The 25,739-nt window shown below is 42.4% G+C and overlaps 1 protein-coding gene across 2 annotated transcripts in view; it reads right to left on the minus strand.

The window, feature by feature from the left end:
• The window catches only part of SMYD3 (SET and MYND domain containing 3), a 642,972-nt gene that overhangs the window by 297,465 nt on the left and 319,768 nt on the right, over positions 1 to 25,739 (minus strand). The window lies entirely within an intron of this gene.

The raw sequence follows: 25,739 nt of genomic DNA on the forward strand, positions 1-25,739 counted from the left end.
GAGCACAGCGGCCCCAGGCTGGATGCGGGGGAGGTGGGGGGGAAGTCGCTGGGAAGAGGAGACAAGTTGGGCAGTCCCTTGTCCTCCCCTTTAGATTGTCCCGCCCACCTCCACCAGTATGGAGAGCCACGAGTCATCTACGTGTGTGAGGGCTTACCGGTGTGGGCAGAGTGGCATCCCCTTTCTGCTACATCTGGTTTTGTCTCAGTACCGTGAGTGACAAACCACCAAAGAAAAGGACTCTCTGGTTTGTAACCAGACAAACAGCCTCCCTATCATGGGCCCTACACAGTGAGTGCCTTGTCTGAAGTCCCCAAATATTAGCGCTGGTCAAAAAACAGCTTTCAACAGTTTTTCTTTAAAAAATGCAGTTTCATTGAAAAACAAAACATGTTGTGGGAACATGTCATTTCAACACAATTTTTCAACAGGAAAAAGTCAAAATATTTTGTTAGTATCTTTTTGGTTAATTTCAATTGGCCTTTTATATTAAAATATTAATTTTAATATATTTTAACATATGATGCTTAATTTTTACTAAATATTTCAATACTATCTAAACAAAACATTTCGATGGTCCTGAATCAAAATATTTCAGAATTTTCATTTTGCGGGAAATTTTGTAATTTCAGCTTTTCATTCTGAATTGGAAGTTTTGGGGTTTTTTTAAATGTCAGAATTTCCAGTACCTAAGCAGCTCTCCCAGATATTCTAATCTAGGTATTGTTGAGAACAATGATCTTAACAGGCACACTGGTACTTTGGGAGAGAATCAGGCTCTCATCTAGCCAAGACCAAAACCACCCAAGGCTTCACAGACCAGAGTCAACACCTCAAATTGCACCCAGAAGCCACGTATTACATATTTCTATAGCAGACAGTAATAAAGAAGCACTGGTCTCACCTTCTTTTTATAACTGTAGTCACAGTTATCAAACTCGCTACGATATCTTACAAGGATTTATTTATCTTCCAACCTACAATCCAATGGCCTCTCTTTAAGGGCGAAATTGCACCTGTTCAGAGCTGCATGTAAAGAGCTGAACTCAAGAAACAATTTGTAGTGCACAACCAACAAGAAGTTTTATTGGTCCTACAAAACCCAGTAGCTATGCTACCCATTCTTGATTACCCTCTCCTGGAACTTTATCTATTAACTATTTACAAATATACAGACATCACTCTTTCATGGAGCACTTCTCTAATCTTTGTCTTACACAACTATGCAGGGATGCAATGGGGAGTAAAGTCCCTACATCTAACCTCCTGTGTGGCATGTAGACTTGCATGAACCTTGGGTCTGGAGTTCAGCAAAGAATTTGAAATACAGGTGCTCCTCTCAGCAAGCAGGGCCAGGGCAGACCTCAGCTCAATCTGAGTGTGTCTGTGTTCGTGCTAGGGTGACCAGATGTCCCGATTTTATAGGGACAGTCACGATTTTGGGGGCTTTTTCTTAAATAGGCTATTACCCCCACCCCCATCCTGATTTTTCACACTTGCCCTCTGATCACCCTAGTTCGTGCACACTCTCACACACACCCGAGATGAGCTGGGATGAGCAGTAAGTGGGAACAATCTGTATCCTTTCAACTTACTTCCTCCCCCATCCTGGAGCAAGAGAAGAGGAGGGAAGGAGTTGTGACCCTGAATCACAGTTTTTTCTTGTGGCTCCTCCTAGGGCAGCACAACTATGTGCTGTCCTTTACTCAGGGCTGGGCAAAAAGGCTCCATCTAATCTTAATTAATAGGAGAAATTTTACTCCAATTTTTCATTATTTCTTTGATAAAACTGCTAAGCTGAGGCACTTTTACTTGATGTAGGGCAACCATTTCAATTCCAAAGGCTTTACAAATTTCAGTATAAGAACTACACTGCAAAGTGGAGAGACAAAACCCTCCTCTTCTTTAAGGTTCCCCACCAAAAAAATCAACTTTTTACAATGACAGTCTATTAGGAAAATGAAATCATTGCCAATATTAACATTACACTTAGCCCACAATATGAATTAATGAGCTTGCTTTCCACCTCCATCCCCACCAAATAAATGAGCCATGTTCCTAATAAAGTGTTTGAAAGGAAGGCTGAGAAATTTAATAATAATAATTAAAAAAAAAAGCTCTCTGAAATTAACTTCCTGGCAGTGCTTTTAGAAAAAGAAAATGTTATTACTTGGCCCTTTGCTTTTCCCCAAAGCAAATTTCAGTCCTTTGAGGACAGCACTAATATAAAGCAGACAATTTAAAAACCTTTTATTCTACAATTTGCCTGGTTCAAATAAGCAACTAAAATAGCAATTGCCAGTTGAGTATTTTAAAGATTGCAGTTACAGGAAGACAAACAGCATAATGCAAAAAAGAAAGTCTGTGTTGAAACTATCAAATATTAGCCTTCCAGTAAAGAGCAAAATGCTGAACATGCTAATTTACATAGACAACAGAAGGGAGCATTAAGGAATGAAAATCCTAACGATAATTGCTGGAGTTTTATCAAACAAGTTTTCTAATCTCAGCTCTTTTGCATTTACTGTATTGAAGGAGACAAAGTGGGAAGAATGCCAGTGGGTTGCCTTAAATTACTCATTTTGCCAGAATCATACATGGGTATAATGTTGGCTAAATGAAGCTAGTGGTTCATCAGTGCTGCTCCTTATCAAGGAGTTGTCATCAAAATAGTCTTGACTTCTTTAAAAATGGGGGGAAAATAGAAAGCAAAAATCCTACCAAACTAACAAAAAGCAGCAGCAAGGCTGTTTTCATCTTTCCAGTTTTACCAAGGACGTGATATTTAATTTGGCTGTTTTTACACCTCACAGTCAAAGAATAAATGGGTGAAATGGGTTGATCAATGGGAAGTTTGTTATTGATTTCAATGGCGTCCTGATTTTACCCTTTGGCCTGGTGTACACTACTTGGTTAGTTTGTGCTGAACCACAGACATGCTGCTTTTACAAAGAGCTGCAAGCCATCCTCAGTGGAAACCCCAGCACCACCCCCAAAAGCCCCGTGGATACTTCTGAGGAGCTCAAGTCACAGGCCCCTGCAGTGAACTGTGAGGAGTAGGAGATGGATGAGGAAGAAGAGGCAGCATATGGGAGACAGGTGATCAGGGGACCCAGCTGCACAGTGAGACAGGACCTGTTTTTCACTCCACTGCAGTCCAGCCAGTCCTGCTATTTGAGCACAGGTGAGCCTGATGCAAAGGAAGGAACCTCAGGTAGGTATGCCGTTTATTTTGAAATTACAGGGCTGGAACCCCCAAAGTAGTGGGACCCATCCATTGATTTAATCATTTTTACTTGTGCTAGAAGAGGTAGTGAAACAATAAAGAGAGAGAGACAGAGTTGCTACATGCTTTACATTCCCTTCTAAAGTTAGACTGTAAGGTACAGCACACTACAGCAACATACACTACTCCGGCTCACTATTAAAATGATCTTTCAAAGCCTCCCTGAGCCATATAGTTCCACACTGAGCTCTTCTTATAGCCCTATTATCTGGCTTCTCAAAATCAGCAGACACCCGTTCCACCACTGCCCTCCACACCAGCAGAAACTTTCTCCCCTTTGCTTCACAGATATTATGCAGGACACAGCAGACAACTATAACCATGGAGATATTTTTCTCACTGAGGTCCAATCTTGTAAGTAAACAATGCCAGAGACTCTTCCAATGACCAAAGGCACATTCAACGGTCATTTTGCACCAGCTGAACCTTTGGTTGAAGCACTTTTTGGTGCTGTCAAGGTGGCCTGCTGACAGTTTCATGAGCCATGGGAGCAAGGCATAGGCTGGATCTCCCAGGATCAGTGTTGGCATTTCAACATCCCTAATGGTAATTCACCAGTCAGGAAAGAAAGTCCCTGCTTGCAGCTTTCTGAACAGTCCTGTATCCTTAAAGATGCACATGTCATGGACCCACTCTGACCAGCCCACATTGCTGTTGGTGAAGTGTTCCTAGTGATTCACCAGCACTTGCATAACCATAGAAAAATAGGCCTTTCTGTTGATGTACTCTGTGGCAAGGTGGTCTGGTGCCCAAACAGGGCTATGCGGGCCATCTGTTTCCCCATCACAGTTGCTGCAAAGCTATCCACGAAATTCTGCACATTGCCCATTCTCAGTCCTGTGTAGCAGGAGGCAATTAATGGTTCTGAACACTTGTATGACAATGGCCTCTGACTCCGAACTGATTCCCAATGGACTGGTAGCAATCTGGAGTTGCAAATTTCCACAGTGCAATTGCCACTCGCTTCTCAACTGTCAGTGTAGCTCTCGTTTTGGTGTCCTTGTGCCAGAGGGCTGGGGTGAGTTTGGTACACAGATACAGCAATGTGGCCTTGTGCATCTGAAAGCTCTGCAGTCACTGCTCATCAACCCACACCTGCATTACGATGCGATCCCGTCAGTGCTTGTTTCTCGGGCCCAGAACTGGCGCTCCACCATGTCCAACTGATCTGTGAATGCCAACAATAACCTTGAATTGTCTCTTTCTATGTTCCACAGCAATTTAGCCTCCAAGGAATTGTCATATTCTTCACAGCTCCTCTTGCAGCTCTGCAAATACTGCAGAATCAGGTGACCCATGCTCGAAACACTCATGACAACAGTGCAAAGCTGTGCAGGAGCAATGCTTCTGTCGGAGATGGCGGACAGCGAGGAGGGATATGCAAGTTTGTGTGGGTTTTGAAAAGAAGGGGCAAAATATTATGGGATGCAGATGAAGTCATGGGATGGAGAACACTGCATTATGGGAAGTTGACCCCATGCTCCCAGTCACCCCTGAATGACTTGTTTTAGCCCCATCAGGCATTTCAAAAACTTCCCAAAAAGACCCTGCACTGGATGGTGGGATACCTACCATGTGCACTGCTTTCTGCATCAATAGAAGCCCTCCTGGTGGCGGCATGCATCGCATACTCAAGAAGCCAAGTATGCATGCACACGTGCAATGTACTTGTATGCCGACATAACTTAGGTCAACATAACTTTGTAGTGTAGACATGGCCTATATCTCTATACATTTTTGTGGAAACATTCAAAAAGTTGTCGGATAGATTGTGATATCCTTACTCGCATTTAGCAGTACCTTAGGGCTTGACCCTGCAATGTGCTCAGCACTCAGGCCCTAATCCAACAGAACACTTAACCACGTGTTTATCTTTAAGAATATGAGTAGTCTCACAGGACAACTCATGTGCTCAAAGTTAAGCCCACATAGCGCTTTGCTGGATCAAGGTCAAAGGGCGTGACCCATTGCAGAACCGAGCCCTTACTCACGGCCAAGTAGTCCCACTGACTACTTGGGACTACGTATGGAGTAAGATATACCTCTTTATAACAGAGGGTATCATGATCTATCCCTATATAATTAATATGTTTATGACAAATGGTGAATTCCCTCAGTGTGTTGGTCTATGTGTGTGTATTTCTATGTTCGATATTTTATAAGTGTATGTTTTTATAAATCTTATCTACAGAAGATCTATACAGGAAAAGAGCTCTTCACTTTAGACTACTTTAGTGCTCATGATACACAGATCAGCTTAATCATACTGTAGCCTACTTACTTTCTTAACACAGTACCATTTATAGAAATATAATTCAGCTGGAGTCAGTGCTTCCACTATTCACCCGCTTAAGTATAGAAATTTGCTTTGCTCTAAAATGTGCCACCCAAGTGGTCAGAGAAGCAAATTTAGGAAGTTTAGAAAAGCTAAACATGGGGCCCAAGGTGCAAAGGTTGTTCTGAGCTGAGGATGTGGTTTGGTTTTTATGTAGGAAAAGGCAAGCCATACAGTTTGGATTCAGATAATTCTAGGGTATTTGGATGTGGGGTTTTCATCGAGGCCCACCTCTGAAAAACCACATTTAGTTCGGTTTGTTAAGTAATAAAGTGACATTGATTAAAAGGGCACCTCTTGCACATAGGTGGAGTGATCTTCTAGGTCAGGGTTGAGGCACTGTGGTCCATGGAAGTTTGCATTGCACTTGCCCATTTCTGGGAATATTAATCTGTAAAACTGTCAGCCCAGCACCTTCCACAAGCAATTCACTATAAAAATAGGGACTCTGAATGAAAGTGCCAGCTCACCCATCATGATAATGAAAGCAGGTCATGAATAAGCACGTTTGAACAAGATTAAACATAAAAACTGCAAAGTCTGGTGCGGCTCATCCAGACTACATCAGGTAACCAAGTGAGTAAACATCAAACAAAGGATTATCTTTCTTTGTAAGAAATTCATTACAGCAAGATATTGAACTGGAGACCTCTGTGTCAAAAGGTAATAGGGGCATCTGTTGAGCTGTAAACCCATCTGCTTTTTCTGTCAGTAGTAGTCCTATGTGAGACCTTTCACCAACAGCAAGATGTACAAAAGATATGAAGAAATTACTTTGAACACTGACTAGCTTTTGCCAGCCTGGGATTCGCTGGTTGAAACTCCTTAGGTCATGTCACAGCTCTGCAGCTACTGCCCATGAATTCACAAAAAGTGTGTTGAGCAGTGTTTATCCTGAGTAGACATTCAATACCCTTAGAGGGTATATATTGTAAGTCTGATATACGATACCGAGAGGTTTCCTGACCTACCCCCAAAGCAGTGGCAAGCACTGCCTTGCAATTCAGTGTAACCTACATCCTCCCTGCCTCATTCCTTTCTGATTGATTGTTTCACCCACCAGTTGCATCTTGCCTTCAACTAGACTGTAAGCTTTGCAAGGCAGAAACTCTCTCTCCTGGGCTACACTAGCAGGGGGGAGAGGGGGTTCGAACTAAGATTCGCAACTTCAGCTATGCTATTCACGTAGCTGAAGTCGAAGTATCTTAGTTCGACTTACCTAGCCGTCCTCACAGCGGCGAGTCAACTGCTGCGGCTCCCCCGTTGACTCCGCTTACTCCTCCTGCTGAGGTGAAGTGCGGGCGTCGATTCGCGGATCAATTTATTGCGTCCAGACAAGATGCAATAAATCGATCCCCGATACATCGAACACTATCTGCCAATCCAGCGAGTAGTATAGACGTACCCTTACTGTGTGTTTGTACAATGCCTAGTACAACCTGGCCCTAAAAATAATGACAGTGATAATCACTAATGGTTATATCACCCAGTTAAACAAGGCACTTAAAACACATGCATGACAAAGGTAATATATACGCCTGTGAACATATGGGGACAAATCCTCTGCTGGAGTAAATTGGTATAACTTTATTGATGTCAAAGAGGATACATCAAACTATTGGGGATCTAGTTCTCTATGTATTGCACTAGCCATAAATCAAGACGGAAGGCAATATACTAAATATGATCTGCTTTTTTCCAAAATAAAAATGGGCTGAAGGTATTGTATGTGGATGGCTCCAGTATAAGTTTAGGCTAGAATTCAAGCAGGAGAGCAATTCAAGTTTGGATTTGGAGTGAATAGCATCAAAATCTTGAAATCTCAACTCATGGGACTTTGGTCCCGAATGGTGAGATTTCTCTGTTTTTGAATGGGAGGAATCTTGAAACATCAGCAGCATCCAAACCAGAAAGCAGAACCTGTCCATTTCGGACTATAATTTGGGTGGGGGTGGAGAGGTGTTTCAGATCTGGGATCTGAATGCAGTTGAATAAAAGGGGTTCTGACCCAAGGTTCCTATTTTGACCCATCTCCAGTTCCACATCCAGGATGGTTTTACAGCAGAACTGTTTTTTTCAAATTATACAAGCATTAAATAGTAATGAACAATTTCCAAACATTTTTATTTTCAAGATCAGATACTCATGAATGGATTGAATGGATTTTTTTCAAATAACACTTTAATTCTTTTTTCTAAATGAAGACCATACATGAGAAGTTTCAATCTACAGATTTTTTTTTGAAAGCTATACATGACAGGAAATGGGAAATTTAAACTGAAGTGCCATCTAAACCTTCACCATGAAATCACTTCTATGAGGCTCTAAAGCAAAATAATCTGTCCCTTTTCCTCATATTCTTACTGTGAATATTATAATCACAATCTATACACAAAGCCCAGCAATGAAACGTGTATAACTGATGTTACTGAAACATCCTGCATAATCAATTTCCATCCTGGTGTGTTCTCTCACAATCTTTTATGTATGTTTTCCACAACTCTGCATGTATCTGTGGAGCTGCCTCCAACAGAAATGCGAAAAGAAGAGATCACGGAAATCTATCCGGAGGCTTATGGAAACCTCACCCTCAGGGGAATGTCACCAATCTGCAAGATACCATTAAGTGCAAGATTTTTGCATACAAATTTCTGATTCAGCTGAAAGTAGATTGTAACCACATGTTGCCAAACAATTCCCTTTGGTCTAACAACTGGCGGAGACTAATTAGAGCAAAACCCTACCCTATGCTGCAAAGGTGCAGTAGGATAGAAGAGAGCATAGGAAACTTCTGCCTCATGCAGGCAGCAGGAAAAATCCTTCCATATCATTCTAGGGAGCTCTATAGGAAGAAACTGGCTACTACTGGCACCATCTGATGCACCTCATTTTCAAGGGGGAATTGTCTGCAAGCTAGGAAGCATCCAAGCTCCCAGATTGCTAAATGCAAGGATCAGCCATATGCACAAACTGGAACAAGTGTTTGAGGGTTTTTTGTTTGGAGCATTTTTCTTTTTGGAGGGTTTGTTCTCACTCAGTAGTTCTTTATCCCCAGAACTATCCTATGCAGCAGTCAAACCACCAGATGGCTCTTCGGCCAAGTGCAAGGCAGACCCCACTTCTCTCCCTGCTTAATTTAAGCAGTTTCCTCTGAAAAGGGGCAGGATTTTGCCTTTAAGCACTTCAGTTATTCCATGTAATGGGATTATATTTTTCTCTGGACAGGTACACCTAAAACTCCTTTTATCGTGAATGGGAGTGACACCACGATGTATCAAGAGCAAGAGAGCTCAGTGGAAACTGACAAGGTGTGCATAATCATGGCATGAATTAGGAAAGCCAGCATGCATGGGCAATTGCGTGGAAAACGGATTCCCAAGGGAAGAATCTTATCTTGAATGCTCCTACTTTTGGGGGAGGAAATAGACAGATTATCCCCCTACATCTTTTGCACCAGTGGTGTAAAATGACACAGCTTTTCCTTGATGTGTAGCTGATGAATACTGAGCTAAGCAGATCCATAAACTGTCACTGTAGGAAAAGAAAATCACCTTGACATGTAAAATAGCTAATTTAGCATTTTGATTCTGTCTGGAAGAAAGTTGGTTTTCTGCTTCTGAGGAGGAATCATTCACAGCTTCTAGTGCCAGGATGGAATAAAGAAAGTCCATTACATCACCTTGCAACGTTGTCCAGGACCTGGCAATTAACAGGAATCCTCAGATTTAGTAACCTTATTGCTTCCCTTTACTGTGACATAAAAGTGATCCTATGTAGTTTGCTCTTTATTTAGAAAGGAAATAGCACCTATCCTAACTGAAGGGCAAACTCTTTCGTTAACAGTGTGTGGAAAGCACAAATAAAAGGCCAAATCCTGCTCCTATTGAGGTCAAAGACAAAATTCCAATTCAAGAGGAGGCCCTCATTCTGGTTTGGGGCCCAATCCTGCATTCCTGACTCCTTACAGACTTCCAGGGGAGTTGTGCCTGAGTAAGGAGGGCATGATCACAGGCTTTGTTAGCAAGGGCTTAATTTCACATGGACATGAAATGCAGCTTCATTTAAATCCTCTGCTTTAATAGTTACAGAGTTTGGAGCAAATTGTAATATCTCAAGTGATGTATCTGCAATACTGAAAACCTCTGCGACCGAAGGCAAGCGTGTTAGCTCACTGACAGCCTTGGAAGCAGCTACCTGCATGTAGATGTGGCATTGATTTGGATCTCTTTCTAGGAAAGGAGACCTTAGGGGATATTAGAAAGGTGATGGTGCATTTGGGTGCTAGAAGAGGACAGCTGCTTGTTGCATGACCATACATTTCAGTATTTCTGATGTGTCTCTATTAGGGCCATTCTACAGAAAAGCTCTTTAGTTGTCACAATCCTTTCAGTATTTTTCTATGCACTTCCTAGTAATAGTCTCTTTAATTTATCCAAGTACAATATGTAAAATTAAGATTAAAAAAACCTAACCAGAACATTAAATCAGCTATAGGAGAGAAGAAGGGAGAAAACAGCAATGCTTTCAAGGCTCTATTCTCAGCCGATATAAATTGGTGCAGTTCCACTGATTTCAGTGGAGTGGCACCAGTTTACACCAGTAGAGAACTGTGCTCTGAAAGTGTTCCTGTTTTCTCTCTTCTTTAACCGTGTGTTTGAATTTCACATCTAGCAAGTCTTCGGTTTATTCACAGGACAGGTATAGCGCTATCCAGAGCAATGAAAGCTTTCCCCACACTACCATGGCAAGCTGCCTCCACCTCCACCTGGAAGGACCTGCCGTGGTGGGATGGTGGAGTTGTTCAGCCTTCACATCCATCCACTCAGTACTCGGCCTTTTGGTTCAGATTGCCCACAAGGGTATGGGAAGACAAAACCGGTTTCCTAAGAAATAAACAAATGTCCCTGTTTTTAACATTGTACGTGGTTTGGGAATGTTGCAAAATGCTGATAACCTTTTCATAGGGCTTCATTTACTTATTAAAAAAATTCCAATTGAAAATAAGATGAAGAGGAAAAATCCAACGGCTTTCTGAAACGCTGTTACAACAACCTAGCAAGAAGGGAAAATCAACCAATCCCAGTGTGTGTGTCAGCAGCAATTAGCTCATCCATCTATATGATAAATGCTAGTGTACTTACTTGTATAGTTCATGTGACAGCTTTTGTGCAATGTATATTGGGGGGTTTGTAGCTTTTCTCTGGCTCCTAGGAGGCTACCATCACTAGATGATCACATTTTCCTGTTAGTTCAGGTAATGATACTGAGTTTCTGAATAAGCAGCATTATAATCACTGAAGGGCACAGGATGGAGCTACAAACAAGGGGTGCCTCCCTCACTAAGAAGGGACAGCCAACAGTTGCTATCAGCAAGTTCTTACACTGTAAATACTGGCACTCATGTGGAGGGAAAAAAATGTCTCCAATATAGCCTTTAAAGGAGAACTACAATGATTACTTATACTTAGAGATGAGTCTCAGCCACAAAATTCCATTTCAAGTTTGGACCTGGATTTCATACATCCTCAGATTCCAGGGATGTTTGGGTTAGATCAATTAGAGACCATAGTCCAAATCCATAGACCATAATCCAAAATCTGGAGTGGGTTCAAATCCAGAGTTTAAACCTGGCCATAATTCAGAGGTATTTTGGATTTGGGGATCAGTAATAGTTTAGTTATATTATTTTAGATCTAGAAAAATAGTCACTGGAAATTATACTCCATTTATTAGGGCTGGTCTACACAGAAAAATTACATCTACACAGTTACGTCTCTCAGGGGTGTGGAAAATCCACACACACACCCCGAGAGACATACTTAAGCTGACCTAACCTGCCGTGTAGACAGTGCTAGGTCAACAGAAGAATTCTTCCATAAACCTAGCTATCACCACTCGGGGACGTGGGTTACGTAGGGTGATGGAAGAACCCCTCTCATTGCTGCAGTAAGTATCTACACTGAAGCGCTAGAGCAGTGCATGTGTCTACAGTCTACTGAAGTGTAGACGAAGCCCTAGATACATAATAATCTGCTGCACTCACGACTTCCATCGCTTGCATACCAATTTATACTCAACAGCTAGGTAATTTAAAACAGTGAAACTTAAGGTCACTGTTCAATTTTGCATCCATGTTGTATACTAACTAATACTCAGAAATTCTGCACTTTGATTATTCCCCTGCAGAACCTGCCTATTGGCCCACATCACTTCATAACTATGTACCACATGCGTATATTGTTGTACTGTAGACCTGAGCCATAGCTCTGTCTCTCTGTAAATAATGTTATGAAATACAATAAACAGTATCTGAAAAAGAGAAGGAATTGGAGGAAAGAAAATCTTTCCCACTGTATACAATACACCAGCAGAACACTAATCCAACTTTTCCAAACAGTTTTTAGAACTCACTTTCATTAGGGAATGATGTCGAAGTGCCCCTCGGCAAATGGAGGCTGGCACTTCACTTACACTTTACTGAGAAGATGACAATTAAGAGAGTGAGCCTCTCATGAATGAAAAGCAAGGAGTGTCTGAGATTTTTAGCAATATTTATAAGCTCTATTTTTAAAAACAGTTCAACTATAAACACCAAATGCTTTAACAACAGGATGTCACTTATAGCAAATTTGGAAAAAAAAAAATCAGATTTCTCATTCATTCTAATGGGGAGAGATATTCTCTGTGTCCTAACATACACTGTCACATTGTCAAGATAGCAATTTGTTAGTCATTCTTCTTTATTTATATTTAAGACATGTTTTAACATTTTTGTTTTGCTGGTTTGCCTTTCTTCGCAATTAGCTGGAATGATTACCATATCTTTTATATTATGGGAGGAAGCTATGTTGTAAAAGATTTTGTTCCCCTGCTATATTATTCATATTTATGCAAATAGCAGCCTCTCCTTTGTAAAGATCACTACAAGGATTATGAACATGCCTGCTAAAGAGAAGGGTGAGTTCACTAAAGTATATGCCTTTGTAATTCTTGCATAGTTGTCAAGCTGACACTATAGCTAAATCGGGGGGGGGAAAGTCCCTTCCTTTCTTCTGATTTAACCCAAGATGACATTCTGTCAGACAGAGACAGCTGGTAGCAAGATTGTCTGTCAATGTTTTGCAGATATTTTGAGTTTCCAGCTATTTGGAACTATTCCCAATCTTGTCGTACAGCAACTCAAGTTGTGTACCTGTCTGGCATCCAGCCATCATGGCAAACTGTGAAAGATTCAAAAAGAGCAAGAGATTTTCACAAAGAGGCTGGATTTTGCTGTGAAGTATTTAAAAAGTACAAAGAGTGAAATCCTCTCCGGGAGAAACATCCACTTGTGAATCTCTCCAGATGAGACCGGCTGGTGTGCAATCTTCTTCTGCTTACCCTTTCAATTCAAATGTTACCAATCTGGTTGAGGGAGGGCTACGTAATCCCATGCTCTTAGTGATTTTTAATATATTTATTCTTTATCTGAAAATGAGCTGGTCAATAGTTAGGTGGCAAAATTTGCAAATGACACCTTTTTTAGGATACTCAAAACTAAATAAAACTGTGAAGAACTCCAGAGGGACCTAACAAAGTTCGGTATATGGGCAGCATCATGGCAGATGAAATTGAGGGATGATAAATGGAAAGTAATGCATGTTGGAGAGAATGATTTAAACTAATCTTACACATTGCTGCTAATTAGCTGACACCCTGTTAACATTAAGGGAAAAGATCCAGGCATTACACTGAACAGCTTGATAAAAACCTCAAAGTGTAGTGATTGTGAAAAAAAATGTTAGGATATATAAAAAACAAGATGGAAAATGACATTGAAAATATTATTTACAGTGGTGTTGTAGCTGTGTTGGTCCCAGGATATGAAATAGACAAGATGGGTGAGGTAATATCTTTTATTGGACCAACTTCTGTTGATGGAAAGAACAAGCTTCACAGATCTCTTCTTCAAGTCACTGAAAATATTAGGCTTTTATATGTATTGCCAGCATGCCCTCACCTGCAGTACTGGACTAGATCCTCAACTGGTATTTACACCAGTTGAGGTCCTTGTCCAATGTGAGCAGTTCTGGTTAACCCTTTTCAAAAAAGATATAGTAGAAGTCACAGGGGCTTTGTTTGCCTGAAACACCTGACCCCACTAGCAGGTGTGGCTAGTGATAAAGTGTGAGGCAAGGAGTGCAGCAGTGGCTTTATGGTAAGAGAAGTTAAAGGGTGAAATCCTAGCTCCATTGAAGTCAATAGCAAAATTCCCACCAACTTTATTGACTTCATCCATGGGTGTGGCCCAAGCAACCCTGAGGAAGATAAACTTATGAAAGAAACATTTCAGTTTTTACACAGCATATGATTAAATGTGTGTAGTTAATTGAGGAAGATTATTAGTGAGGCTAAGAGCATAAGACAATTTCAAAAGGATCAGGCATGGTAATGTATAAGGAAGACATCCACAGTTACACTAGAAAGCATTAAAAAGTTTTGAGGCATAACTCAGCCACTAGCTGACAGGCATTAAGAAGAAATTTCCTCCCTGGGCAGGGTTTTTCCTTAGTATTCTTTCCATAAGGTTTGCCGTACCTTCCTCAGAAACACCTGGTACTAGGCATTGTCAGAGACAGGATACAGGAGAGGACTAGCTGGACCGCTGGTCTGATCTATCAGTTCCTGTTTCCTCAGCACTGGTCAGTGCACCTGCAGCAGTGCTCAACAGGATAATGGAGTACATGCTGAAAGAGACAGTGTTCTGAGAGAACCAAGAGGAACCCTGCCTCATTCTGGGCCTCACCCAGGTCAAGTGAAGTCAATGAGGGTCTTTCCATTGACTTCAAAGGGTGATGAATTGGGGCAAAGCATGTTTGCACAAAAATAAATTACACACACACACACACACAAAATTATTTTCTGCTGTGGGACAAAGCATTTATCAGTATGAGAGTTTGGTATGACTGCTTTACTCATTAGTGACAAAGCCACAAATAATTTAAGCAGGTCATCCCAAATGAGTGCCTCAAAGCACAGGCAGGAGTGAAGCAGCAGTGTCACCCATAAAGCACACACAACCATTCTAGCAGTAACAGGAAGTAAAGAGTAAGCGAACTGTGTGGTTTTCCACCTCTACAATCATGATGAATTGAGAAATTTAAGAGTGACCAGAACTAAAAATATGGCCCCTAATGCTTATTCACGTGTCAAGCAGTGTCCATTGAAATTTAATTGGAACTCATAGAAAGTTATTTTTAAACAAGGAACTTGCAAGATGTTACAATTATTCCTGAGAGTTTCCGCTACTTGCCAATGTAATAAATCTAAAATAAATCACCACTATGGAGGGTTGTGTTCAGGTGCTGTTAATGAACTGTCCATATCCTCATTTACTGATTCCACCCAAGTTCTGAAATTAAACTAACTTAAGAACTTCAGTTTAATATAGAAAATGAAGTAAAAATACTGCAGTATTGCTGTCCCCAGTAGCACAAGAACAAGGCAAAGATTCCAATTGCCTCTTTTATTAGAGTCGCTGGAGGGCAGACATTCTTTGAATTGGAGTCAGAGCCCCAAATCTGGACCTAGCTGTTGGACCAGCACTATGTTAAAGCATGTTATAGAACCTTTAGTGTGCACCAGCATGGTCTACACAAACCAATTAATGTGCAACATGTTAGTGTGCTTTAGAAATCACAGCCCTGTACGGCACCATGTAGACAAGCCCTATGCATATAAATCTTTGACTTGAGCAATCCTAAAACTGTTTTTGGCTGGGTAAAAGAGAAAGGATTCATCCATGTTTCTGTATTACTATATAGTCTAAACTGAAAGAGCCCAGGCTTTCAAGTTTTCTGGCTGATCACAGCCAAGACAGACAATCACAGTTACAGAATGAGATTAAAAAGGCACATAATGAAAAATAGGAGCTGATTCTATAGGCTTGGATTGATTAAAAAAAAAGAACCTTAAAGATAATGAAACTCACAGAGTTGTAAAGCTGGGGCTCAGTGAAGTATGACAATATGTTCATGTCTCCACAGCACTACTAAATAGTCACAGCAGAACAGAATCCCAACGACCTTTGTGCCCAATTTACATTTAAACCGTTTTACGTTTATTTGTTATATAACTAGCCCATCTTCAGCAAATTCTCAGTTTGAAAATACACAGGAAAAGTGGGACATCGAGCTACCGCTGAGGTTATCAGGGGCGTAAAGGGGACAGGAAACTTATGCTGGAGTCCATTGAAAGAGTGTGCTGGTATATAGGAGGTATGACCTTTCCCTCAACGCAGGTCCTCCGTCCTCTTTTGAGGCCAGATCATAAATTACTGTAAATATAGCTCACTGAAGTCAATGGATAGGCACCAATTTCAGAGTGGCCAAAATGAAGCATTCAAAATTCATGAGTCATCCCCTCCCACACCAAAAGAGAAGGGGGAAAAATACTGGCTTTAAAAGTCATGAGGTTTTTTATACACCACGTACTTGGGGTTCTTTTTATTTGTTCTCTGGTTTCCAAGCCTTTATGGTTCACTTGGTCCGTGTTTTCAGGTTTTCCCTGCAATCACAAAGGCTAGAAATGTACCGGTACTTTTAAAAAAGAAAGCAAGCTGGGATTGCCATGGTATCATGTGACTGCAGAAAGCTGGGATTTAAGAAAAATACCAAATATCGCAGCACTCCCAGTAAAACTCATCAGAGCTGGCAGCACTGCGATTTACACCAGCTGGCCCTTGGGATAGCTAATTGCTGTCAGCACTGGAGCTGAGCAGTGCTCATACTCAAGAAATATGAGGAGGACTGTGTTTACGGCTGATGCCTGCCAGGGCGGGTAAAATACTGGGGTGAGGGTCTCCTTATATTTGACTATTCCACTTCCACATTTGGGCACAACATAGTCTACCGTTTATTATGCAGACACCAAACAAGAGTTAGCAAGATGCAATGGGTCTATATTGATTTTTTTAGCTGATAGTTATATAAAATGCTCTCAGTAGAGAATCAGATTAACTAGCTTTGTTTGGTATTTACTATTGTTCTACTTGTCTTAAAACAGAAACTGCAAACACTCTGATTCACAGTAGATTACAGATGTGTGTGAGGGAATGAAAGAGATCCTGATAGTGGTGAAGATATAGGGAAGTCATCACTATTTAAATGAAAACTGCACCTGTTTTCTTCAGTCGACCAGTGTGATATTTCATAGGATAAAAAGTAGTTTTCACAAGGCAACAATCACCCCATTGGAGAAAGCTCAGGCAAGGCTCAAAGCCCTATTTGAATGCCACTCAGGTTATGTCTACTGCAATAAAACACCCACACCCAGCTGACTCGGGTTTAAGGGGCTCAGGCTGTGGAACTATAAAATTGTAGTGTAGATGTCCAGGCTCAGGCTGGAGCCAGGGCTCTGAGACCCTGCACAGGGGGCAGGTCTCAGAGACCAGCTCCAGCCCAAGCCCGAACATCTACACTGCAATTTTGTAGCCCTGCAGCCTGAGTCCCACCGGTTTGAGTCAGCTGACGCAGGCCAGCCCTGGGTGTTTTATTGCAAGGTAGACATACCCTCAGGCCCTTTAAATGTAGTTACACTCCAAAGAGTGAAACTGGCACCTACTCAGATCTATTCCCTGAGCGTATGCAGGCAGATCTGCTGACTTAGGGACAAAACGATATTTTTTAATTCCATCACCACTGCAGAGACAACACAGTGCAGAGCATGAACTCAATTCTATTGCTTCTCAGGTCTGAGGAAAATTGTTAGTGTTCTAGTTGCAGGGCCAAATTCTGCCTTCATTTACACCTGGTGCAATCCCTACTGCGACCTCCCTTTTGCTGGGGGATGGGGAGAAACAGAGGACGGGGCTACAAAGGAAACCCAAAATTGTGAATTTAACTGGCTTTAGCCTGGTATATGGCCAGGGTGCCTGGGGAATGTGCTGATTCAGCCTCTGCAATATTCCCCCAACCTCCTTCCCCCCTCTCCGCCCCGCCGCCCAACAGGCAGTACACCTGCCTGAAGCCAAAAGACCTCTAAAAGTAGTTACTGCTGGGGTGCGGCACCTCAGCCCAAGCTGTGCCCTACAGATACAATTGAGCACTCCAAGTGCAGCAGCTCACTTTCGATCTGGATAGGTCACAATTTAACACTCTGCTTAGGTATTGATATTTTGTACTAGACTTTTGGAGGGCCTTTAAAGTTTAAAGCATCTAATGACAATTTTAAAGGTTTCATTACATGATCTAGGAAACAAAGTTTAACAGTAGTTTCAAGTGTTTTTAAAGCTTCCCTGAACTTTCTAAAATTGTTACAAAATCTTTTGTTCTGAGGTGTTTCAAATATTAACTTGGTATAAAACCTAGAGAGAGCAATTTACTGGCATAAGTAATTGCTTGGTAGTGTAAGCCTATTTTATGTATGTCAATCAGATAATTAAAAATTGTTCTTATAAATATACTGTAAATGAAAATTCATTAATTATCTACACATTGTAAATGAGTTCTACAGTGTGTTAAAAAATAAATAGAGTTCAAACTATAGTCTCCATTAAATCCATTATACGAAATCTTCATTCTATAAAAAGAGTGACAATCTAATTCAACATGAGTTACCGTTCGTTCCATGATAGCATATTTGCCCCCTGGCAACGTACTCATTTCAGATGATGGCATTATGGCTAATTTGCCAAGAATATCCTTTTACAAATGGGGAGTTGGATGCTCGCAGTTTGCTCCTTGGTCCGCTCCCTGGGCTGCAAAACTATTCACTGCCCCATATGTGGGACCGATGATCATTTTATAATCATACCAGTAACTGGTAATTGTTATCATGAGGAGAACAGCCAGGGGATAAAAACGGTGGAGACAGAAAACATGTCTGCAGTGTAGACTACAGGGGATGTGAACTGCTGAGCACACCAAAGCATTGTGATCTAACTGCCTTGTGTGGACACTGCTGGTGCAATCAAAAAGGAACCTAGTTCATGTTAACATAGTCCTGGTTGAAAAAGGACTATGTTAATGCGAACTAAGTACCTTTTAGTTTGCACCAGCAGCATCCACACATGGCAGTTATATCACGCAACACTTTGGTGTGCTCGGCAATTCGCACTCCTGCAACGCAGTGCAGATGTAGCCTTAGAGAAACAGAGGAAGAAAATATGAGGATCTTTTCTAAATAAAATGACCTGATTTGGATTTGCAAAGAAAAAATACAATAAACGTCACCACAAGCATAAAAGACAGAAGGATAAAAAAAAGAAAGAAAGAAAACCGTGTGTTAAAAGTTGAACAAAACCCCAGATCCAATGTCCTGTGAATTCTGAGAAAGTTCAGATCCAGATCTGAACCTGAACTCTGTTGTTCAGACCCATCTCTTTTAGTCTACCTTTGAAGAAACAGAAGTAAGAAGAATCTGTTGATTTTTTTACCCCCTTATCTATCAGGCACCTGCAAAGACTTAAAAGGGCACTTGTCAAACCATTAACAGCAGGACTCCAGTTTAACCTACTTCTGAAAGTTGCGTTATCTCATTGTGAATGTGCTTCTTATTCCAATCCAGTATTTTTCCTAATAAATCTTTCCAGGACTGATTCTTTTAAAAATGCAGCACTGGGCATATGGCCTGTACATCCACAAAGCAATGCAAAAATGCCCTCATTAGGCTAGCAGACATGTATCAAATTGTTTATATTTAAGGCCTACGATAAGTACCATTTTTGTTCTTTAATTATTCAGTTGTGAATCAATTAAATAAAATACACTAATAACCACAAAGAGAATGTTCCAAATTCTGCCTTGATTTACATCTCATGTAATCAAGCACACTGAATGGAATGGTGGAAATTATGACTTGTAATTGGCCTCACTTATACAGCTATAACATACAGCTTTTATAATTTGACAGTGTGCTTTAAAGAAACAGTAGTTAAATTAAATTTATATGTCATTTTTTAAAATTCTTACTGCATCTGTGTTACTAGGACAGTCTTTGATTGACATTGAAACAATTTTAGCAATCCAGTTTACTACTTGTGATTCGTGTTCTTTATCTTTTGCCTTTCACTCAATTTGGACAATAAAACTAGACTGTCAATTTCATGTTCTGATTCTCAAGCTAGTTTCAGTTCTGGGCATAACACATTTCTGATCAGCTTCACTTTTTGATTCTCTTCCACTGGCACAATTGCTACAGTTTGGGGGTTCATGGCACTATGGGACAATGTTTAAATCGAGAAGCAAAAAAATCTTTTCATTGAACTTGCCTTTCTTTCATGAAAACATTTATTCACAGCGGGTGAAACACACCCTTCTGCAAAGAGTCCACACAAGGAGTAAGAGGGATTTACGTGGTGCATGGGGCTTCTGCAGGACCTTCGTACACCAGTGAATTGCACTTACCCTTACCACAGCCCCAGACCCTTTATGCCATGTCAAAGGACCAGAGTGGTGGAAAAGAGAACTAAAAGTCCTGGTTCAACCTGAGGACAGCCTTATAGCTGTCTTCCAAAGACTTCTTCACAAGCCCTAGCATAGGTGGGAGTGGCCGGCGCTGCAGCATGTGGTACTGCAGAGATTTTGGGTAGCCCTACAGCCCACATAGCAACCTTAGGGTATATCTACACTTACTGGTGATCAACGCTGCAACAATTGATCCCCCAGGGGGGATCAATTTAGCGGATCTAGTCAAGACCCATTAAATTGACCACAGATCACTCTCCTATCAACTCCATAAGGTAAGAAGCGTAAGGTAAGATGACGGGAGAGTTTTTCCCGTTGACCCATTAACACCGCAATAGGTTGACCTAAGCTACGTCGACTCTAGCTACGTTATTCACGTAGCTGGAGTTGCGTAACTTGGGTTGAATTAACCTCGTAGTGTTGACCTGCCCTTACACAGGTAACTTAGGACTTCTCTACACTAAAGGGAAAAGTCGATCTAAGCTACGCAATTTGAGTTATGTGTGTAAGTGGAGTCAGGATGAGCTCTACCCTGACATCTGGTGGTGAATTGTGGCGAATTGTGCAAAAGAACTTCAAGGGCTGATCTTGTTTGCATAGGCGCACCCACCCCATCTAGCACGAGCCCACGGCCGCCCAAATGGTCACTTTGGCTGCTGTGGGATCCCCAGTTTCTCTGTTATTGGGGCAGGAAGAATAAAATGTTGTTACCCTGATTATGTGACTCAAGGCCAGTTGAACTGTTTTATGACAGAGGGACTCACCATCAACTAAGTAGCACTTGCTAGACAAGGGATATGGGTTCCAAAACCCAGTGAATTGAGAGAGGCTAGGGACAGGTATTTGTACCTGGTGGTGTGGACCCCCTTTGAGGGCATGAAACACCAATTGCACTGCCTCCTCTCTCCATTGTTGAATCTCAGAGCTAATTTTGATTCCATTAGGAGTCTAGTTACAGGCTGCTGAGATGAATTCACTTTGGGCCAATGCTGCACCATCACTGGGGCTCCCCTACTATGAGCTGAAATCACTAAAGAGATAAAATTACTAAGAGCTAAGATCACTGAGTGCTGTGTTGACTAGTGGGGGAGCCTGAAGATATATTGCTAAGCGGCTGGCAGAGCACAGCCGTTTGTGGGATAGTTGGAGTGGCCCACGGGACGGTGAGGAAAGCAGAGTGGAGCAGTTTTCAGGACATCTGGAGCGGCTCTAAGGACGGCTGGTGGGGTGGAGTGGAGTGGAGCGGCTGGCAGAGAGGAGCAGTTCGTGGGACGGCTGGAGCGGCTCGTGGGACGGCTGGTGGAGTGGAGCAGCTCGTGGTGAAGGCTGCAGCAGAACCCCATGGAGAGGTGGGGCAGTTGGCCTTGGACCATGTAAGGTGCTCCATAACACCCTGTGAGCCCCCTCCCCTCCACTTCCACCCAGGCTGGTGAGGGGAGGGGAAACTCTGCAGATAAACTTTTGAATTCTGGGGCTACACTGACCAGGGACAGAGATTTTTGGGTTGTTGGACTTTTGGGACTTTGGGTGATTTTTTGGGTTGCTGGACTCAAGAACCAAAGAGAAAGGACATGGCCCAATTTTCTGGGGTGGGTCTTTGCTCATGGTTTGGTCTATGAACCCTAGTTGTGGTGTTTTCCCAATTTAATGCTGATGTCATTTACCTCATGTTATTAAAAAATTTCTGCTACACTGAGACTCTGTGCTTGCGAGAGGGGAAGTATTGCCTCTTTGAGGCACCCAGGGGTCTGTGTAAGATTTTCCCACGTCACTGGGTGGGGGCTTAAGCTGGTATTGTGTTACATTGTTGGAAGGGGACCCCTATGTACTGAACCCAGCGCTTGCTGCTATCAGCTCAGCCTGGCAGAAGGGTTACATGTGAATAGCGTAACTCAAATTGACATACCGATAGCTTAGATCTACTTACTGCGGGGTCCACACTACGTGACACTGACAGGAGATGCTCTCCCATTGACTTCCCTTACTCTTCTCGATCAAGTGGAGAGGAATCGACGGTCAATTTAGCGAGTCTTCACTAGACCCGCTAAATCGACCGCCGATGCATCGATCGCCACAGTGTCGACCCTCCAGTAAGTGTAGACAAGCCCTGAGACAGGTTCCCAGTGCTGTCTAAATTTCACCAGGGGGCTCTCCAGCCTCCAGAGAAGCCCAGTATTACAAGAGCATAAAGATAGTTTAAAGCCATAAAGACCCCTCTGATAAAGGGCATAAAGATAGTTTAAAGCCATTTCCCCCTCTGTTGCAAGTCTTACGCTGCACCTCTTAGAGGTGCAGCATAAAATCTCAAACAGGGTGTGTTCAAAACCCTTAAAAAAAAACCCTACATGTGGAGGTGGAGTGGGGAGATTTAGGACGACAAGTCTTCCTGACTCGTGGTGGGATTTGTCCTCCTAGCTCCCTCCCTAAGGTAACAGCAGCAGCAGTTTTAGCTGAGGTCCATGGGTGCAACTGCACCCACAGAAATCAAGCCTGGATTATCAACTTTGCAGTGGGTGCACCTGCACAGGCCCCCATGATGGAAGGGAGGCCAGAACAAACCTGGGTAGTGCTGCGACCCCGTACACCAAGTCGTAACCCCCAAAGCAGACAGCTGGATCCAGCTCCATTGGACAGCAGCCGCTGCTGCAGGGTGAATGCAGAGCAGACTTGCTCGTCAGCCCCCAGAGGGCATCCCCTTCATACCGGGCTGGGATGAGGGTTGTGGTGCTGGGGCAGCGGGTGCTGCTGTGGATGGTCAGTGCTCCCTCCGCGGGGTGAGGCGGAGGCAGTGATGTGCACCCATTGAATTGGGACTGTACATCCACCCCTGGTTATCAGGGTCTCTTTAAAGCTTCAAAAGTTAGGCACTCATAAGGCAACTGTCATGAGGGGAAGTTATTGTGACTTCACAGTATATCTTGTGATGTATGGTTCCTATAAATACAATACTGCATCTGGATTAGGTTCGTCTACCATACTCCCAGCTACAAGTTCATTTACAATTTCACTGCAACCTTAAATCAGCTCCAACCAGTTGGAAAGTTTTATACTATTGCAGTATATGATGGGATAGGAAGATGACCAGGAGGAGTAAAGTGACAGCAACAGAAAACTACAAATGACAAAAGAAAATTCCTGAGGAACTCCTCTGACCCACTGCACACACAGGGTGATCTTTCAAATCCTGAGACTTTGGTTGCGTGAAGGGAACTCACACAGTACAGTATGCTGAGCAAACACAAGTTTAACCCTTGGTATGAGAAGTCAAATTTATTTTAAACTAGTATATTATACACACACACACACACACACACACACCCTCCTATACATATATATATATTTTTCCTTAGGTATTTACACGATCTCTGCTACTGCCGTATCTGAGCACTCTCACCACTACCGTGGGACGTAGAGAAGTGCTATTATCCCCATTTTACAGGTGGGGAACTGAAGTGCGAGCGATTCAGTGATGTGCCCAAAGTCACACAGGAAGTCTGGGCCCTGACCCCTGGAGCATCCTTCTCAAAATTATTGACTCCAAATTCTAAAGGGCAGATTTTTCTTCCAGATGTTTTCCTCTATTAATTTGAATCATCTCATTGCATATTTGGTAAAATTACCCAAAATGCAGATGCTCTTGTATAGATATTATGTGCCTAATTTTCCTTTACACTAGGGCCCCTTACATCACTCTGGCATGCATATATCACCTATGAAAGACAGTGCGCTCCACACACCCAGAATATCCTTTTAACTGAAATATTTCTTATTCCTCAACTACATTCTTTCCAGCTCCACAAACATGTAGACTGTGCATGTGCCAAGCGTGGAGACACTCAGCAGAGCCTCAGGTCCAGTCCTGCTTCCAACCCCTGCCAGAATGACCTAGTCCACGTAGCCAGCCCTTATGCTGAAGTTACAGATTCCAACTGCTGGCTTTGTCTGCTTTGTTGCTGCTCTGGCATGCCAAGAGCTCTTCACTTTGTGCCTTTTGGAGGCCTGTTGAGGAGATGAGCACAGCCCAGCAGGAGATTTACGCCAGCTGCCCTCGATTTTCAAGGGGCAGTGAGAACTCATTGGACATTGCTGGAGCAAGAATAATTTCCAAGACTCAGATTCCTCTCCTGAGTTGAATCCATTTTAAATCCAAATGGTTTTTGAATTATCCAAGCACAAAAAGAAAAAACCTGGGCTCCCCGCACCTCTTTTCAATGTGAAAGGCAGCATTTTCACACACGCTGAGCTCGCTACATTCATCCACGTTTGGCGGCAGGGGGAGGGGAGGGGGGAAGACACACCTCTGGGCTGAAAGCCAGAAAAATGTCAGCTTAAAAAGGAAAATTTTAGAAAATTAAAGCAATTTAGATGAGGTGTTTCGAATGCAATGACTCTTTCAGCCTTGACAGGGGCATCTCCACCACACTGCTAGGATTTCAACACTTTCAGTACAATCAACCACACAGCCGAATACTGTCCTCAATGCTTGCATCCGAAGAAGTGGGTATTCACCCACGAAAGCTCATGCCGCAAAACGTCTGTTAGTCTATAAGGTGCCACAGGATTCTTTGCTGCTTCTACAGAACCAGACTAACACGGCTACCCCTCTGATACTCAATGCAACTGTATACCCCAAGTAGCTAGGCTGTGCAATGAAGAGATTCATTGGGCTAGAAGAAATCTTTCACCACAGGCTATTGGAACATCAGTGGAGCAGTTGCATTGTCTCCCCTCCAAGGGGGAAAATGACTACCATCCACAAAGGAAGAGGGTCCACTGGCTTCTCTCCTAGCCCACCCTATCATAGCATGGCACACAGTGGTGCAGAGCCCTGCACGGGGCCTTGGAAGCTTTTCTACCGTGCCCTGCACAGCTGCATCCACAAAAGAGCATGAGGCTGGAGGCAGTATTTGCCTCGGTTAGAATAACTGGATTTCCCTGGTGTATTCCTAATTATGAAGAAATATCCACTATTAATCTGATCTTAAGTTCCAGGGAGCTGCCAAGATTGTTTCTTCAGATACAGAAATAACCTTTATTATGCTTTCTATAGCATAACTACTGTTTCCTGCTAATGCTGTTTATAGGTATATTGTTGCAGAGCTGCATGGTATCTTGGCCTTTTAGCTTTTTGGGGTGGGATGATGGGGAGCTGAACCTTCCCTCTCACCTCCCATCCTCCTCACCTCCCATCCTCCTCACCACCCACTCACTTTCAATTCTTATCCTCTGACTTTCCTACAAGTTCCAGACCAGTCTCAAATGAAGACCATCAAAGCCCACTGCATTTCACCGGTTTTCAGCTTGAAACCATAAACAGCCCAGCTCTACTGAAAATTTCACAAACCTGACCCATGTCTGGGGTTTGTAAAGAAACTTAGACACCAGGTGAAGCCACTTTGGCACAGTTCTAATGTATAAACATATTAATATTTTCAATAGCATAGTAGCTTTCTCAAACATTTTTAAAATGACAAAACAATAAAATAAAAAGGCTTACTAGCATAATTAATGCAAGAAACAAGGATCCATGTGAGATGTTTCCAACTGAAATATGCAACTGCAACTTCATACATTTTAACAATGGGGGCGGAGGGGGGGGAAATCACAGTTTGATCTGACTTTCTAAATGTAAATGGCTGGCTCACAGAAAAATAAGGGACATATTCCTACCCAC

This window comes from Mauremys mutica, chromosome 3, assembly GCF_020497125.1.
Source record: "Mauremys mutica isolate MM-2020 ecotype Southern chromosome 3, ASM2049712v1, whole genome shotgun sequence".
In the NCBI taxonomy this organism is placed as follows: Eukaryota; Metazoa; Chordata; order Testudines; family Geoemydidae; genus Mauremys; species Mauremys mutica.